The following is a 6,865-nucleotide window of genomic DNA, read 5'->3' on the forward strand; positions in this document are numbered from 1 at the left end:
CTCTCTCCACATCACTCTATCAAGATGTCTACGCAAAGGGAATTCTGAGAATTGCTTCAAACTTTTCAGAGCTCCTTAATGTAAACATGAAAATGCCTTGAGGTACAAATTATCAAGACATGAAATAAATTTCACACTGAGATTCATCAGCTCAAATTATGGGTAAAGGTTAAAAATCAGCAAATAAGTAAAATACAAAACAAACAACAACAACAAACTCAGTCATGTAGAAAATATTTCCCAAGTCCCTGCTTTTAATGTGATTTTCAGCACTCTATAATAGCTCACTAGAGAGGGTACAACAAATACTGACCACAGATCAGAATGAATTTAGGTAGAGAGAATTCAGATTGAGGAGAAAAATAAGGAGTTGAATCTATTCTTATTAAAAACAAAACAAAAATCCCTCTGGAATGATATAAAAGAACATTTGAAAAAGAGTAAAACTACAATAGTTTGTCCTTTTTTTTTAATGCTAAGGGTTTCAGTATTAGAGGATTTCAATCACAAACCTAGAATAAATCAATATACATTGGATTGAAAAATAGTTTATATTGTTAGCAGTGAATGCAGAAGTATAAATTTAAATTTTGACCTCTATTTCCCAATTTAAATAGCTCTACAGATAGTAAAGAATTTTCCTGCAGTGTGGGAGACCCCGGTTTGATTCCTGGGTCGGGAAGACCCCTGTAGAAGGAACTGCCAACTTATTCTTTTACTCTTGCCTGGAGAATCCCACGGACAGAGGAGCCTGATGGGCTGCAGTCCATGAGGACACAAAGAGTTGGACATGACTAACATACACTGATTCTTGGATTTCATATGGTTTGTTTTAAATCTATCTGTATTTCCTAAATTTTGTAATAACTTCTTTGTATAGCACCCATCATATCAGCAGTCAGATTTGGGTACTTTCTGTGCTTTATGTATTATTTTTATAAACATGAAGATTGACTGGACGTCACTTGAAAATATAAGATAATAAATATAAGATATTCTTAAACCAATTAGATTCATGGGTCTATTATTATTCGCTTGGTGTTTATTATATTTAGGGCTAAAATGCAATCACTGTAGTATTTATTTATATAGCCCAGCCTTTTCAGGGAAAAGACCCAAGATACCATAAATGATGTTCATGAAGCCTGGTTGAAAACGAAAATGAGTATGAAAATGAGTCTGTACACAGCAACTACTTTTTAAAACTCAGACAGCTGGGTTTAGTTTGAAATTTGCATTTATTCACACATGAGTAAACATGACTGAAAGTATTACCTCATCCTCTCTTCTCTGAGCCCCTTCTGCCCTGTCCCTGGATGCTTTATTAGCTGGTCATATCTAGCTTTTGTTTTGTTGGTTTGTTTTAATTGCTAAGTCACTTCAGTCGTGTCCGACTCTGTGCGACTCCATAGATGGCAGCCCACCAAGCTCCCCGGTCCCTGGGATTCTCCAGGCAAGAACACTGGAGTGGGTTGTCATTTCCTCTCCAATGCATGAAAGTGAAAAGTGAAAGTGAAGTCACTCAGTCCGACTCTTAGTGACCCCATGGACTGCAGCCTACCAGGCTCCTCCATCCATGGATTTTCCAGGCAAGAGTACTGGAGTGGGGTGCCATTGCCTTCTCCGTTGTTTTAATAAGATAAAGGAAAATTATTGTTTTTCATAAAATAGTATTTGTTATCCATTTGTTTGTCTGTATCTGTTGAAATGTACCACACATAATAAAGTGTTGATAAGACTGGTCTATACATCAATGTCTCTTTTGCAGTCTCGTACACAGGGTTATTGTTACCATCTTTCTAAATTCCATATATATGTGTTAGTATACTGTATTGGTGTTTTTCTTTCTGGCTTATTTGGGAGAATGGCATTGAAACATGTATAATATCATGTATGAAACAAGTCGCCAGTCCAGGTTCGATGCACGATACTGGATGCTTGGGGCTGGTGCAGTGGGACGACCCAGAGGGAGGGTGTGGGGAGGGAGGAGGGAGGAGGGTTCAGGATGGGGAGCACGGGTATACCTGTGGCAGATTCATTTTGATGTTTGGCAAAACTAATACAATATTGTAAAGTTTAAAAATAAAATAAAATTAAAAAAAATAAAGTGTTGATAAACCTTATTGCTGAAGTAGAACTTACAGAATGAGAAGCTATTTTCTACAAGGGACTTTAGACACCTTAAGAGCTTGTTGTGCACTCTAATTAAATGGTATTTATCAAGTCCCGTTGAGTATACGTTAAATATATAGTTTCATGGTTTCTAATAGTTAGCTTCATTTTGGAATTATGTTTCAATGAAAGAGCCTACTGATAACCTAATAAAAAACGTTGAAAAGATCAATCTGTCCTCTGAGATTTAAATAAAAGTTGGCATGAGTACATCTGATGTTAAAAGGGAAATCCAGTGTCTCCCTAAGATCATTGTGCAGTTTGAGAAATGCTTACAAATAATTCTAGCTTTGAGTTTCTATCTCCACTAATTTCTCAATTTCATTTCCCATTCATATCAAAAGGGCTGTAGTAGTTTTGTTACACTGGACTTGTTATATGCACTATACATTATCTTTCAGGAGCTCATTATCTGAAATATTAAAAGGAAGGCTTTTCCCCCTGCAATATAGTGATGACTGTTTTTTGTAGACAATTTGGAAAGTCTAAAATATTACAAAGATGGAAAAAATAAGCCCCAGATAATCCCTTTTAATGTCTTGGTAGCATTCTTTTAAAAAAATTGCATAAATCCATTTACTTATTTTTAAATTTTTCAATTGAGATATCATGTACATATAAAAAATGTATGTGAAGTTTTCTTATGCTCCCACCTCCAAAATGACCACTATTCTGAAATCCATCACTGTTGATTAGTTTTGCCTATTACTCAATGTCATTGTAAGTAGAAACATGCAGTGTATGTGATTTGTATGTATTGGCCTCTTTCATTTAGTATAATATCAGCAGTTCTTTTTTATTGATATATACTAGTCTATTGCATGAATATTCTGTATTCTACCCATTCTCGTGTTTGGATCGTTTTCAGCTTTGGGGATGGATAAAACTGCTTTCAGAATTTTGTATGCGTGTATTGCTCATTCTTTTGATCTATACCTAGGAGTAAAAGTTTTCTATGTAAAATGTTTAGGTTTAGCAGATTCTACCAGACAGTTTTTTAATGTCATTATGCTTATCTAAGTTACACTATTAACAGTGCTGACAAAGATTGTATTAGAATTTGTTAACCTAATGCAAGTGTTAATTTATTTTACCTTCTTGAGACATAAATTCTAATTAATAGATGATATTTCATATTTCTTACTAATTTTTCTTTGTCTTTTAAATATCAAAGGAGATCAAACCACTCAATCCAAAGGAAATCAACCCCAAATAGTCATTGGAAGGACTGATCCTGAAGCTGAAGCTCCAATACTTTGTCCCCCTGATGCAGAGCTGACTCATTGGAAAAGACACTGATGCTGGGAAAGATTGAGGGCAGGAAGAGAAGGGGGTGACAGAGAATGAGATGGTTGGATGGCATCACCAACTCAATGGACATGAGTTTGAGTAAACTCTGGGAGCTAGGGAAGGACAGAGAAGTCTGGCATGCTGCAGTCCTTGGGGTCACAAAAAGTCGGACACAAAAAGTCTAGCAACTGAACAACAACAATGTAGAAGAGAGTCTCTATGTCTATTGCTTTGTATCCTGTATTCAGATTTGGAATCTGACAGTATATTAAGAAAATATTTTATGTTTACCTTATTTTTAGTCTTAGCAACAGTCTATATATAATCAGTATGATTCATGAGATAAAATATAGCTATTGTAAATTTATAGAAGAAAAATCTTCCATGAATTTATTTATGGAATTGGAAAATGAGGTAAGAATATACATTGAATTTACATGAAAACATGAATTCTGTAGAGTCTCTATGTGTGTTGCACATGCTCCTAAGCACTTGGAAAATTAAGGAATAGTGACTTGAATGGCTTAGTTATCTGTTTTTTTTTTTTTTTAACAGAAGTATACTTGATTTACTATAATATATTAGTTCCTGTTGTACAGCAAAGTGATTGAGTTATATATATACATACATTCTTTTTTATATTCTTTTCCATTATGGTTTATCATAGGATATTTAGTCATCCATTTATATATTGTGAGCTGTTTATCTAAATTTGAAATTATGAAAAACTTGAACACTTTGGCATATCCTTTGCTACTTTTTTTTTTTTATTGAGGAGTTAAAAGATTTGTTTTTAAACTCTTTTTCTGATTATAAAATATTGCATGTTCATTTCTGGAAATTTGGAAAATTACAGAAAATTATTTTAAAAGAATATGAAATTGTTTTAAATTGATTATCATATGATGAATACTATGAAGAGATTAATTTCTTTTAAAAGTCATCTATGGATTATGTCTCGGAGAAGGCAATGGATTATGTCTGGGGTTGGTACAGATTGGACCAATCTCTTCTGAGGCACTATTGGTTATGGAGAACAAGGATGTGACACAGAAGTCATCATGGAAACATTCAGTTCAGTTCAGTCACTCAGTAGTGTACAACTCTTTGCGACCCCATGAACTGCAGCACGCCAGGCCTCCCTGTCCATCACCAACTCCCGGAGTCCACCCAAATCCATGTCCAATGAATTGGTGATGCCATCCAACCATCTTATCCTCTGTCGTCCCCTTCTCCTCCTGCCCTCAATCTTTCCCAGCATCAGGGTCTTTTCAAATGAGTCAGCTCTTTGCATCAGGTGGCCAAAGTATTGGAGTTTCAGCTTCAACATCAGTCCTTTCAGTGAACACCCAGGACCAATCTCCGTTAGGATAGACTGGTTGGATCTCCTTGCAGTCCAAGGGACTCTCAAGAGTCTTCTCCAACACCATAGTTCAAAAGCATCAATTCTTAGGCACTCAGCTTTCTTTATACTCCAAATCTCACATCCATACATGACTACTGGAAAAAACATAGCCTTAACTAGACAGACCTTTGTTGACAAAGTAATGTCTCTGCTTTTTAATATGCTGTCTAGGTTGGCCATAACTTTCCTTCCAAGGAGTAAGCGTCTTTTAATTTCATGGCTGCAATACCCATCTGCAGTGATTTTGGAACCCAGAAAAATAAAGTCAGCCACTGTTTCCACTGTTTCCCCATCTATTTGCCATGAAGTGATGGGACCGGATGCCATGATCTTAGTTTTCTGAATGTTGAGCTTTAAGCCAAGCTTTTCAGTCTCCTCTTTCACTTTCATCAAGAGGCTCTTTAGTTCTTCTTCACTTTCTGCCATAACAGTGGTGTCATCTGCATATCTGAGGTTATTGATATTTCTCCTGGCAATCTTGATTCCAGCTTGTGTTTCCCCCAGCCCATCGTTTCTCATGATGTACTCTGCATAGAAGTTAAATAAGCAGGGTGACAATATACACCCTTGATGTACTCCTTTTCCTATTTGGAACCAGTCTGTTCCATGTCCAGTTCTAACTGTTGCTTCCTCACCTGCATACAGGTTTCTCAAGAGGCAGGTCAGGTGGTCTGGTATTCTCATCTCTTTCAGAATTTTCCACAGTTTATTGTGATCCACACAGTCAAAGGCTTTGGAAAATATTATGTTTAGTGTATAATGAATAGATTCCTTATGATCATCAGATGACCAATTGGGTTTTTTTTCTTTAATTGTCATAATGAGGTAATGAATTTAAGTATAGATGATAAGCTTAATACACTGTGATTTTTATTGTCCTAAGAAGCTCAAATTGCCTCATCTTTAGTAGGAGTCTCTTCAGTTTGGCTCTTGAATCCTTTCAATACGTTCTTAATCGTCCTTGTGAACTTCATTATTATCTAATATATAAAGGTATTCCCTGCATAATTGTTTTTAACTTACACATTTCTTGCTCCAGTCCTGGAATCAGCTATTCTCCAAGAAGCTCTGGTTGTTTTAGTGGAAAGTAACATTACAAGGGTACAATTTGGGCCTAGGGATGCTCATTGTTTTTGAGTTGTCATTGTAGTTTATCCAGTGAGCAGATGTAGCAAAATGTATATGTATATATACATATATATATAATTGTGTGTGCTTTTTAAAAATGATTTTATGTATTCATTTATTTTTGGCTGTGCCAGGTCTTTGCTGTTGCATGGGCTTTTCTCTAGTTGTGGTGAGGGGGGATCCTTTCTAGTTGCAGTGCACAGACTTCTTATTGCAGTGGTTTCTCTTGTGAAACATGGGCTCTAGGGTATATGTGCTTCAGTAGTTGTGGCATGTAGGCTCATAGTTGTGGCTCCTGGACTTCAGAGCACAGGCTCAATTACTGTGGTACACAGTGGGCTTAGCTGCTCTGCAGCATGTGGCATCTTCCTGGATCCGGGATCGAACCCATGTCTCCTGCATTGGCAGGCAGATTCTTTATCACTGAGCCACCAGGGAAGCCTTGTGTGTATGTTTTAAAAGATAAAATGCGTCCTAAGTTTATGCTGATATTTCTAATCCAAATTCAGGACTACAGAATCTAACTTAACCACTTAAAAAAAATTTAATTGAAGGATAATTGCTTTACATTATTGAATTGGTTTCTACCAAGCATCAACATGAAACAGCCATAGGAACTTAACCAGTTTTATATTAAATCTGTATTTTCTGACTTTCTCACTAAGAATCCCAGTATTCACCACTGCTAAGGATAGTATTAGAATGTCTATAGATAGCATATTCAAAAGCATAGACAGTACTTTGCCAACAAAGGTTCACCTAGTCAAGGCTATGGTTTTTCCTGTGTTCATGTATGGATGTGAGAGTTGGACTGTGAAGAAGGCTGAGCACCGAAGAATTGATGCTTTTGAACTGTGGTGTTGGAGAAGA

Source organism: Bison bison, unplaced genomic scaffold (assembly GCF_000754665.1).
Source record: "Bison bison bison isolate TAMUID 2011002044 unplaced genomic scaffold, Bison_UMD1.0 scf7180017864132, whole genome shotgun sequence".
NCBI lineage: Eukaryota > Metazoa > Chordata > Mammalia > Artiodactyla > Bovidae > Bison > Bison bison.